This window comes from Gorilla gorilla, chromosome 7 (genome assembly GCF_029281585.2).
Source record: "Gorilla gorilla gorilla isolate KB3781 chromosome 7, NHGRI_mGorGor1-v2.1_pri, whole genome shotgun sequence".
NCBI classification, from domain to species: Eukaryota; Metazoa; Chordata; class Mammalia; order Primates; family Hominidae; genus Gorilla; species Gorilla gorilla.
Window position 1 is genome coordinate 10,600,601 of NC_073231.2, and position 13,269 is coordinate 10,613,869.

Genomic DNA, 13,269 nt, shown 5'->3' on the forward strand with positions numbered 1-13,269 from the left:
TGGTTGGTTGGTTGGTTGGTTGGTCAGTTGGTTATCTAAAACATGGAGCAAAGTATGCCCCACTGTGAATTAGTTGGAAATCCCTGACTTCTCCCGCCTTAACTTAGAGGAAGAGATTTAAAGGCTTAGAGTGATTGAAATGCAACAGTGGAATTGTCACTTGGGACTCACTCACCCACCCCGGAAAGGTCCAAAAGACATATCTTTCACCAATACCTTGTGAAATAGACTCATCAGGGGAGCCCCAGCATCTTTGACGAGCTCCCTGATTGTGTGGAACCACAAACACTCAACCGGAAAACTTAATGCGATAACATAATTGGATCCCAGGGTGACAGGAGCCAGATGGTGGTACTCAGCGGCCAAAGGCAAAGTAGATGTAGTTACTGGGAGGGACAGCACAGGCAAAGCAACCATCAGAATAATCTGATTCCTGTAGATCTATGGCATTGGCTAATCACGGTGTTTCAAGATGTGAAATAGATGGGATAGCCTACTAAACTCCTAATTGATCTGCATAAGGAGAAAATGTCAGGTCAAGTAAACAAAAGTCTAACTCAAATCATAAAAAAAACAGAGAACCAGGGCCCCTTAATTAATTCCCAGACTTGGGCCAGTTTACAGACCCAGAATCCCTTGAATGAATAGGAGGTCAGATCCCCTCCAGGAAGGACCCTAATACATTATCGAAAGTGTATACTGTTGGCTGGGCAAGGTGGCTCACGCTTGTAATCCCAGCACTTTGGGAGACCAAGGTGGGCGAATCACAAGTTCAGGAGTTCAAGGCCAGCCTGGCCAACACAGTGAAACTCTGTCTTTACTAAAAATACAAAAATTAGCTGGGTGTGGGGACAGGCGCCTATAATCCCAAATACTCTGGAGGCTGAGGCAGGAGAATCATTTGAACCTGGGAGGTGGAGGTTGCAGTGAGCCAAGGTCACGCCACTGCACTCCAGCCTGGGCAACAGAGCAAGACTCAATCTTAAAAAAAAAAAAAAAAAAAAAAAAAAGAAAGAAAGTGTATACTGTTAATCTTTCCTCCAGTCTTCCCCAAGGGGACCCACAGCCTTTTACCAGGGTAACTGTGCGTTGAGGGAAAGGAAACAATCAGACCTTCGGGAGACTACTGAACATTGGCTCTGAACTGATGCTGATTCCAGGAGACCTGAAATGTTACTGCAGCCCTCCATTTAAAGTAGGGCTTATGGAGGTCAAGTGGTCAATGGAGTTTTAGCTCAGGTTTGATTTACAGTAAGTCCAGTGGGCCCCTTAATGCATCCCATAGTCAGTTCCCCAGCTCCAAATGCATAATTGGAATAGACATGTTCAGCAGCTGGCAGAATCCCTACACTGGTTCCCTAACCTGTGGGGTGAGGGCTAGTATGGTGGGAAAGGCCAAATGGAAGCCATTAGAGCTACCTCCACCTAGAAAATAGTAAACCAAAGGTGATACTGCATTTTTAGAGGTATGCAGAGATCAGCGCCACCACCGAAGACTTGGGGTGGTGATTCCCAACCACATCCCTGTTCAATTCTCTTATTTGACCTGTGCAGAGAACAGATGGCTCTTAGAGAATGACAGTGCATTATCCTAAGTTTAACCAGGTGGTGACTCCAATTGCAACTACTTTACCAGATGTGGTTTCACTGCTTGAGCAAATTAGCAATACTCTGCTACCTGGTTATGCAGCTATTGATGCTGCCAAATGTCTTTTTCTCCATACCTGTCCTTAAGGCCCACAAGAAGCAGTTTGCTTTCAGTTGGCCAGGCCAGCAACGTATCTTCACTGTCCTGCCTCAGGGGCATGTCCACTCTCCAACCCTATGTCATAGTTTCGTTCAGAGGTCTTGACTGTCTTTCCCTTCCACAGTTATCACACTGGTCCATTACAGTGATGGTTTATGCGCATTGAACATCAAGAGCAGGAAGTAGCAACCACTCTAGTCTTGCTGGTAAGACAGTTGTGTGTCACCCCCAACCCTTTCAATCCTCTTTACACTGCTCCACTTTTTTCCCATAGCAAGTATCCCCTTCTAACATCCTAAGTAATTCACTTTGTATTATGTGCATTGTTTATTATCTGTCTTCCCTGTAGAATGTAAGCTCCAAAAGAGTAGGAATCTTTGTTTTACTCACTGATACAAAGAGTGTCCAGTAGCATAAGCAGGTGTTCAACAAATTTTTTTTTCTTTTTTTTGAGATGGAGTCTCTCTCTGTCACCCAGGCTAGAGTGCAGTGGCGTGATCTCGGCTCACTGAAAGCTCCACCTCCCGGGTTCACGCCATTCTCCTGCCTCAGCCTCCCGAGTAGCTGGGACTACAGGCGCCCGCCACCACACCTGGCTAATTTTTTTGTATTTTTAGTAGAGACGGGGACTCAACATGTTAGCCAGGACAGTCTCGATCTCCTAACCTTGTAATCCACCCGCCTCGGCCTCCCAAAGTGCTGGGATTACAGGCGTGAGTCACCACACTCAGCCCAACAAATGTTTGTTGAATGAACGAAGTTGGAGAAGTATGTATTGAAGCAAGGATTCTAAGCAATACTGAACTGGGAGGTGTTGGATACAAGGCGGTGAAGCTGCACGTTGCAGAAGCAGATGAATTATGGGAATAAAACTGCTGTTGGGACTGAAGTCAATGCCAAGGACAACACATGGAACAGAGAGACAAAACAGCAATGATGGTAGAGTAGAACTGTCCCAGGAGGCCGGGCACAGTGGCTCACGCCTGTAATCCCAGCACTTTGTGAGGCTGATGCGGGCAGATCACGAGGTCAGGAGATTGAGACCATCCTGGCCAACATAGTGAAATCCCATCTCGACTAAGAATACAAAAATTAGCCAGGCATGATGGCACACACCTGTAGTCCCAGCTACTCAGGAGGCTGACGCAGTAGAATCATCTGAACCCGGGAGGCAGAGGTTACAGTGAGCTGAGATAGTGCCACTGCACTCCACCTGGGTGACAGAGTGAGACTCCGTCTCTAAATAAACAAACAAACAAACAAACAACGGTCCCAGGAACTGCTAAAAGACTTAACAGCAGCACCCCTTCTCTATATGGCTTGATATGGGTCCAAAAGTCTAGAGGAGGAATCCCTCAACGTGGTTTCCTTTAATATCTCTGTCTACTTTGACTTCGCCTACTGGACACTACTGCCTTCTCATAATAAAATTTAATAATTGAAAAAGTATCTTGAGTAGGAAAAAAGCTAAGAAACAGCAATTGACCTCCAAGTTTGATATTATAAGTCCACAGAGACACATTCCAGACCTCATAAGGCCACCATGGTTGTGCTGCTTTTTTTAAAAAGTCACTCAGAATCAGTGTATATATCATAACAGCACCTACTTGGGAAATTCACATGAAATACTCGTATTTGCTTAGGGTTATTTTTAAAAAGAAAAGAATGAAACCATATTCTCTATTCTCAGATGAATAGTTTTGGAAGAAGAAAAGCTCAGCATGAGCATATTGGGAAAAACAATCAACAGGAGTATTTTGGGTTGCAATCGTGATCACTGCATGTGACTCAGCACCATAGCCAAGAAAACTGCCTGTGCACGATGTTTCCATCAACAAGAGAAGGGCGCATCCTGTTGCAGAAAAGAACAATTCCAAATCTCTAGATCGCAATTTCCTTGAAGGTGACTGAAATTACTACACTTCAGTGGATATTTGGTGGCCGGCGGGGGGTGCAAAGAAAAATAACAAAGAAGAATCCACTGAAAGGTTCTTAGATGTTTAATCAAAAAGCATCACGCTAAACTGTTAAGTCCTGGATCTGTCGTGTAGTGGAGAAGCAGCTGGAGTAGGTATCAGGAAGCTGGTATCCACGTATGAATCCCTCACTCTTCCTTCTTTTTGGACTTGGTGACTTTCTTGAAGAGGACTCAGATCCACATCTGTCTATCTTTATGTTGTATACGCATTGGGGTTTGTGATCATATTTAAAAGATTTTCGGGGGGGGACATAAAATATAATCTACATTGATCAAAACTATTATAGTCTACTAAAATTTATCTTGAGTAAAACAGAAGAAAAGGGCAGTAACGCTCCAGTGAATGTCTTTATTTTCCATTTTATAGGCGTTGTTGAATGGATTCCGCGTTTGATCACACTGTAAGGGCCTACCCTGACAACGCAGCATCTCGAAAGTAAAATTCAAGGAACTACTCTAACATAACTCATTCTTGTCCTGCACTCTGAGTTTTCTACCAGGAGAGTTATTCCTGTAAGGCAGTATTTCTAAAAATGCATTCCGAGAACTCTAAGATTCTTCCCTGCCCCATCCCACCCCCAACAGATTTTCCAGTAAAATAAGTTTGAGACATGCTGCGTACAATATTCCCCCTCTTGAAAATGTGTCGTCTATAATAGCATATTAAGGTCTCTCTTTATTGATCTAATAAGTTTGAAAGGTTTGTAAATGTGTCTAATAAGTTTTGGAAGTGTCTTCCTAAGTATGAAATGAGTAAACAATCCCATTGGACACACTTGGGGAAAGCATTCTGAATAGAGTGTCCACCATCTATCTGTCCTGTAAATATGTTAAATTAAATGGGAACAGCAATATATTTATATCATTTATGAAAGCAAATGATAACAAGTTTGGAAAAGCTTCAGCAGAGGGAAAAAACCATGGTGAGCATGAGAACTGTCAAGGGAGGCCATACCCAATGGGGTACACACCAGGGTACCACATCTAAAACTCTCACACGCATGACCACTGGGGAGTAGCTGAGACACAGATCCGTGGATGCCCCCTCTCAGACTCTGATCCAGCAGGCTCGGGGCCCCATAATTCACATTTATAACAAGCTCCTAGGGGAGGCTGGTGATGCTGGTCTGAATTAAGAGTCTGTCAAATAACAAGTCAACTCTGAGACCCTACCAAGGGACCAACACTTCTTTTGCCTTGTGGGGAGGCGGATAAGAAGCTCGCAGCATGGTCCTTGCCTGCTATCCTGTGAAAGCCAAAATTAACGCACAAAAAAAGAACCATACAATATTTTAATAAAAATAGTTAACCCTTAAATAGCACCTACGATGTGCCAAATACTCCTCCAAGTGCTTTACACATACGACCTCCCAGGATTTCAACTGAGGTCCACTGAGGGAAGCACTGCTTGTTACCTCTTTTTCCCACACAAGAAAATGAAGCCCAGAGAGATTGAGTGACTCATCCAAGGTCTCCCAGGAATTAAGCCCATAGAGCAGGGCTCCAGAGGCAGTAAACTTCCACTACATTGCCTCTCTCATTGACACATACAGCTGATGGTGTGAAAGTTGAGAAGGTTTGGATGCACTGGGGAATGAGGGTGCCTAAGTCAACTTGACAAGCTGTGGTGCACAGCAGACTCAGAGTGACACCACCGGAGAATGTTGCCAGCACCACTGCCATTAGTGACAGATCCACAGCCTGGGCAGACAGGGATTGTAAAACTCTTCCAGCACGGCCACCGAGTGAGAATCAGGGCCAGGGCCAACCCTACCTAAGCTGGAAATTAGCCACATACAAGAGAACTGAGCAAATAAATTAATATATCCATGACAATGAAAGCCAAGTTCCTCAATACTGGCGAAGGGTGTTCAAACACAGAAAGCTGGCTGGGCATGGTGGCTCACGCCTATAATCCCAACACTTTGGGAGGCCAAGATGAGTGGATCAGTTGAGGTCAGGAGTTCGAGACCACCCTGGCCAACAGGGCAAAAGCCCATCTCTACTAAAAATACAAAAATTAGCCAGGCATGGTGGCATGTGCCTGTAATCCCAGCTACTTGGGAGGCTGAGGCAGGAGAATCGCTTTAACCTGGGAGGCAGAGGTTGTAGTGAGCCAAGATCATGCTACTGCACTCCAGCCTGGGTAACAGAGGGAGACTCTGTCTCAAAAAAATAAAAAATAAAAAAGTGGAAAGCTCATTACACAACTATGTGAATGTCCCTAAACAATGCAGAACTATGTTACACATTTAAGAACGGTTTAGGTGGGCCGGGCATGTTGGCTTGAGCCTGTAATCCCAGCACTTTGGGAGGCCAAGGCGGGCGGATCACCTGAGGTTAGGAGTTCAAGACCAGCCTGGCCAACATGGTGGAACCCCATCTCTACTAAAAATACAAAAATTAGCCAGGCATGATGGCAAGTGCCTGTAATTCCAGCTACTCAAGAGTCTGAAGTGGGAGAACTGCTTGAACCCAAGAGGTACTGGTTACAGTGAGCCAAGATCACACCATTGCACTCCAGCCTGGGCAACAGAATGAGACTCCATCTAAGAAGCAAAAAAAAAAAAAATGATTAAGGTGGTTTTAAGAAATTATCAAGTAGAATAGTTTCACTATGTACAGTTTACTGTGTGCCAATGATACATAAATAAAACTTTTAAGAAAAAATATAGAAAGCTAAAATAAAAGCAACAGATTTGGATTGAAATTGGAGGCACTGATGTAAAAGGATCCAGGGCTTTCTGGAAATAGAGCTGATTCCAAGACCAGGGCAGGTGAAGTATAGCATAAGCCTTAAACAACTTGTACCAAAAAAGAAAAAGTACTCAAAGAATTATGAGGATATCTTAAGACCTATGCATGCTCATGCAGACACACACATATGCACACTTACACAAGCACATACTCTTACAAGCACACACATATCAGCCAAAATGGCTCCCATTAGCCATATGATAGAAATGGATTATGACACATTGAGTAAAATAGGAATCAATGAGTTTATATCGTTATGTGTGTATAAATGTATGTATTTATATAAAGGCAGGCAAAGGAAATTTTTTTACAGCAAAATACTAACTGATGGATGTGCAAAGAATGATAGCATTAGGAAATTATCCTTCGACAATCATAATAGGAATCATAAGAATAATTGATTTACGCAAGAATCACCAGTGGATAAAAAACATCAGTAGAAGAAAGTTTTCTGAAGAAAGACATCTTTACATAGCCTCAAATATACATTTATATGACTTATTAATATGTAAAATGCATATTAATTAACTAGAGTGGAGAACTATCACTGACATCATCTTAGCTAAGTGGTAAAAGGGAACATCACCAATAACAGGAGAAATGAATACAGTGTGCCTTCAGGTATGATTCACTGGAAAAGACCAGTTCCACGGCATTCCTGCCAAAAATACATAACTTGGATCTTAAATGAGACAACATCAGACAAACTTAAATCGAAGAATGTTTTACAAAGTAACTGGCCCGTAGCCGTCAGCAATATCAAGGTCAAGGCCTGTCGCAGTGGCTCATGCCTGTAATCCGAGCACTTTGGGAGCCCAAGGCAGGCAGATCACCTGAGGTCGGAAGTTCGAGACCAGCCTGGCTAACATGGCAAAACCCTGTCTCTACTAAAAATACAGAAACTAGTCAGGCATTGTGGCAGGTACCTATAATCCCAGCTACTCTAGAGGCTGAGGCAGGAGAAACGCTCAAACCAAGGAGGCAGAGGCTGTAGCAAGCCAAGACTGCACCACTGCACTCCAGCCTGCTGAAAAAGGCTCCAGCCATCTCTCTATAGATAGATAGATAGATAGATAGATAGATAGATAGATAGATAGATAGATAGACAGACAGACAGACAGCTAGATATAGAGATATAGAGATATAGATATAGATATATAGATATAGATATAGATATATATCAAGGTCAAGAGAGTGAAAGAAAGACTGAAGAAGAGCTCCAGACTGAAGAACAGAGAAACAGTATAGGTAAATGCACCACGTGACTCTGGATTGTATTTTGGACAGAAAAAAAAAAAGAGGGGTGGGGCCGGACGCAGTGGCTCATGCCTGTAATCGCAGCACTTTGGGAGGCTGAGGTGGGCAGATCACTAGGTCAAGAGATCAAGACCATCATGGCCAACATGATGAAACCCTGTCTCTACTAAAAATACAAAAATTAGCTGGGCGTGGTGGTGGGCGCCTGTATTCCCAGCTACTTGGGAGGCTGAGGCAGAAGAATTGCTTGAACCCAGGAGGTGGAGGTTGCAGGGAGCTGAGATTGTACCACTGCACTCCAGTGGCACCTACTGGCCCATGCCCCCTCCTCTACACTGTGCATGGCACCTGCCGGCCCACACCCCCTCCTCTGAACTGCATATGGCACCTGCAGGCCAGCACCCCCTCCTCTGCACTGCACGTGGCACCTGCCAGCCCACACCCCGTCCTGTCCCCAACTCTAGCACCTCTGATTTCCCTACGCTTGAAAGCAGTTTTCTTCTGCCAAAAGTTTTAGCTCCTAAACAGGGAGCAGAAGCTTTAATTTTACAATGGGGGTGACTAACACTAGGTGTCTTCATTCCGGTTCTTCTACACCAGAAAGCTACAGCCAATTGTGTTTTCTAAAATACCTAAATATACACACTTGGCAAGATGGCACCCTTCTGTAATCCCAGCTACTCTGGAGTCTGGGTCAGGAGGATCACATAAGCCCAGGTGTTTCAGACCAGCCTGGGCAACATAGCAAGATCCCCATCTCAGGAAAAAAAAAAAAAACTTCACCATTAGTATTATTTTTCCATCAAAAATCCCACAATCAAGTCTCACCTAAAGGCTAAGTCCTGCCTTCCCCAGGTATGAAGGTTAATTTTGTGCACCAATTTGACTGGGCCATGAGATGCCCAGATATCCACTTAAACTTTATTTCTGGGGATGTCTGTGAGGGTTTTTGCAAGAGATAAACACTTGAGTCAGTAGACTGAGTAAAGAAGATGCCCCTCTTCAACGGGGGTGGCATCACCCAATCCATTGAGGGCGCTACTAACAATAAATTGGCCCCATTTCAAGTGAAATAATAAATCTCAATATGTTTATCTCTTCGCTAAATCCATTATACATATTAGATAAGACACCAGCCACATGGATGGTGTCTTTCTCAAAGAGATTCTCTCCCATAACGTGGCATATTAAGGTTCTCTAGAGAAACAGAACCAATAGGAGAGATAGATGACAGATAGATACATGATAGATAGATGAGAGATAAAGAGACAGATGATAGATAATAGATGATAGATAGATGGAGGGATGATAGGATTTATTATAAGGAATTGGCCATGTGATTAAGGAGGCTGAGAAGTCCCATAACCTGCTATCTTCAACCTGGAGATGCAGGGAAGCCGGTGGTGTAAATTCCAGTCTGAATTCAAAGGACTGAGAACCAGGAGCACGGGCAGTATAAGCTCCAGCCCAAAAGCAGGAAAGGTCAAGGTCCCAGCTCAACTGTTTGGCAGAGGGAGGGCCCATTCAGCCTTCCTCTTTGTTCTGGACAGGCCCTGAAAGGATTGGATGATGCCACCCCATTGAAGAGGGGCATCTTCTTTACTGAGTCTACTGACTCAAGTGTTCATCTCTTTTGCAAACACCCTCACAGACATGCCCAGAAATAATGTTTAAGCGGATATCTGGGCATCTCATGGCACAGTCAAATTGGTGCACAAAATTAACCTTCATACCTGGGGAAGGGAGGACTTAGCCTTTCTACATGACTATAATACAGCTGCAGTGATTGACTACAACTGTTAAGAGTAGGATGGGTCTCCAAGATATTTATGTAAAAGTTACATAAGCTAAATAAAATACAGTGTGAAATACTTTTCAAAAGATGGCAGAAAAAGAGGAGTTCAAATCTCTCCCATGGAAAACAAGCCAACAGAAATGACAGAACACAGTGAAAATTGTCCTTAGACACTTAGGAATGGCACTAGAAACTAGGATTTTCGCCACTTAAAACAAAACAAAACACAACAAAAAACTGGCCAGGCGAGGTAGCTCATGCCTGTAATCCAAGTACTTTGGGAGGTCAAGGTGGGCAGATCACTTGAGGTCAGGAGTTCAAGACCAGCCTGGACAACATGGTGAAACCCCATCTCTAATAAAGATACAAAAATTAACTGGGTGTGGTGGTGCATGCCTGTAATCCCAGCTACTCTGGAGGCTGAGGCAGGAGAATCACTTGAACCCAGGAGGCAGAAGTTGCAGTGAGCCAAGATCATACCACTGCACTCCAGCCTGGGTGACAGAGTGAGACTCCGTCTCAAAAAAAAAAAAAAAGAAAGAAAACCTGAAGGAATATTCTGGCACCACACACACAAAAAAAGTCACAGAAGACCTGTTCATATTTCCCCTTTCTGACAGCTTGTGCGGCTGGATAATGAGTGATAAAGGGAGCCGGGGAGGACAGTCCTCTACCACACCTCTGTCCTACAGACACCAAGGCTGCAGCAGAACACTCAGAATTTGTCTGCCTACTTGATGGGAAGAGAACACTGACCAGGTGCAGGGCACCATGCCTGTAATCCCAGCACTTTGGAAGGCTGAGGCAGGTGGATCACTTCATCCCAGGAGTTGGAAACCAGCCTGAGAAACATGGCTAACCCCCATCAAAAAAAAAAAAAAAAAAAACTAGCCAGCATGGTGGTACATGCTTGTAGTCCCAGCTACTCAGCAGGCTGAGGTGGAAAGATTGGTTCAGCCCAATAGTCTGAGGTTTCAGTGAGCCGAGATAATGCCTCTGCACTCCAGCCTGGGTGACAGAGTGAGACCCTGTCAAGAAAGTGACAGAGAAAAAAAAAAAACACTAAATTTGGGAGTCAAAAAGTTGAAGAGCTAAATTGCTACAGTGAAAGCAATTACTGTGATTGACCAATATTTACTTTGCGTTTGCAGAACTCAATCTTCTTACAATAGGATTTCTAAAGAAGAGCAGACAGCACCCTGCAGCTGCACTTTGATGAGAAAGAAAATCAATGCTTCTGCATTTGCACACTCAGGAGAAGGGGTAAGGGATAATCATGTCCACCAGAAATCACTAGTTTGGGTGAAAGTATCACAGGGCTTGGTGGATCCAAATAATTTCCTCAAACCACGTAAGCACAGAGAATTCACAAAGCTTCTCAGTTCTCCTGTTGCTGCAAAAACATGTTTCCATGGGGTGTGTGACACATTGAGGGCTACTGGCGTCCAGCCACCTGAGCACACAAAGCTAGCTAGTAGCACAGCAAAAATAGTATTTCGTACTGATGCAAAGAGCCTGCTCATTGCTAAATCATTATCTAACAAGTGTTCAAACCAGCATGACACAAATTATTATTATGGGATGATATAATAACATAATATTCGTGGATACTAGCCCCTACGCAGGAGTTTCCATAAAACTCTTTTTAGACCATGTAGGAAAGTTAATATTCTACTGGGAAGGAGACGGTCGGAGCTCTAAACCTAAGACAGTCACCACCAACTCCATCACCAAGCCGCAGTGCTGTCCTGCTCTCTTCTATCTGGTGTTCTTTGTTTCCAAGAAACCTCATTTTGCAGATCTGTGGACTTTGAATAGATCCTGAGACACAGACTCACCTCTTACACGGGGTTGAAATATCCAGCTGCCTGGAGCTGGTGGCGTGGGGGAGAAAGGCCAACCAGATACTGGGCCAACAGTGAGAGGGGTCAAAGCCTGAGAGTGAGGACCCATCATCAGGCCTGGTACAACAGGCTCTGGGTGCTGACTTGGTGGGAGGCACCAGAGGGGCAGAGCATGCCTCTCCTCTCTGCTGGGTACCTGCCACCCTCCACAAGCCCAGCGCTCCACCTCCTAGGAGATCCTGGGGGCACCTGTTCCTGCCTCCCCACTGTTAAGAGCTTGGCTTGAGAAGCTGCTGTCACCTCCCTCCCGACAACCTAAACCCCAAGACAGCCAGAATGTTTCCATCATTCCACCCCACTGCTGTGCTCAAATCTTGTCCCATCCAGAATAAAATCCCGAGTCCCAGCCACGCCTGCCAGGATTCCAATGGTCCGGCCTTCCTCCCTCTCCTTCCCCACGCAGTCCTCCAGGCTGCTCCTCCCACACACCAAAGAGACTTCCCAATGGGGCTGCTGTCCTTGGTTCTAACTTGCTCCCCATACGCATGTGGCTCCTTCTCCACCTCCTTGACGATCTCTGCTTCAAAGACACCTTGTCCAGAAGCTTCCCGTGACCAACCGCATAAAGCAACTCAAACCTCCCCATCTGATTTTCTTTTTTTTTTTTTTTTTTGAGACGGAGTCTCGCTCTGTCACCCAGGGTGGAATGCAGTGGTGCGATCTCGGCTCACTGTAAGCTCCACCTCCCGGGTTCACAACGTTTTCCTGCCTCAGCCTCCCGAGTAGCTGGGACTACAGGAGCCCGCCAACACGCCCGGCTAATTTTTTTATTTTTAGTAGAGATGGGGTTTCACCGTGTTAGCCAGGATGGTCTTGATCTCCTGACCTCGTGATCTGCCCGCCTGGGCCTCCCGAAGTGTTAGGATTACAGGCAAGAGCCACCACACCCAGCCTGCTTTTTTCTTTTTTCTTTTTTTTTAACTTTGCTTTATTTGTTTTCAAAGCCCAAGCAGACATAGTATACGTTTTACATATTTGTTCATCTCTCTGTGCCTACAGGAATCAAAGTCGATAACAACAGCGTTTTACTTCGTTTGTCCATGAGTACATCCACAGCATTCACAACAGCGCCTGCACATGGTTACTCAATAAATATCCACTGTTACTGAATACGGCTGTTCCCTGTGTGGTGTAACGTGTGTGACTTTTGGGAAGCAAATCAGAAGATACACTTTGCATCATCATGCAATTGAGTCTGCAGCGTCTAACTGCATTAACTAATTATGGATCCCTTTGATGGATATCTGGCAATACTGGTGGTTTTTTTAATCATCTCAGATAAAGACTAGTTGTGCTGTGATTGAACTGTAGCTCTGCATTAGTAATTGATTCCTCAGGGATAAATGGATGGCTGTAATTGGGAGTAACTAAGATAAGATTTAATAAGCGTCTTGATCTTTCCCAAGAATCTAATTGCTCAGGTTAGTCTGTCATCTCTGAAAGCTATAAGTAATGCAAACAATTTATATATCACTCTCAGAAACTTGCGACTTAGGGGATGTCATGCGAGTGCTGAAGAATCTGACTCTTTTCATAATCTGATTTGCCTACTGCCGATGTATGTGCATGGTGGATTTTTAAAAAGTCATTGTAATTTCTCTAGTTATTTATATTAAATTACAGTGATTAATTTTTAGGATATATTTTGTTTTCACTATTCCAGGGAAGTTTTTAACAAAATTGGTGTGCCCTTGAAAAAGGAAACAAAAAAAGAAAATAAACCCCCCCAGACCACCCACTCATTCTGCAGCAGCTGGAGAATGAATGTACCTGCCCCTCTTTGTTCCTTATTCACCACCAACTGGAGGAGTCTACATGGAGGGTCCCAAGT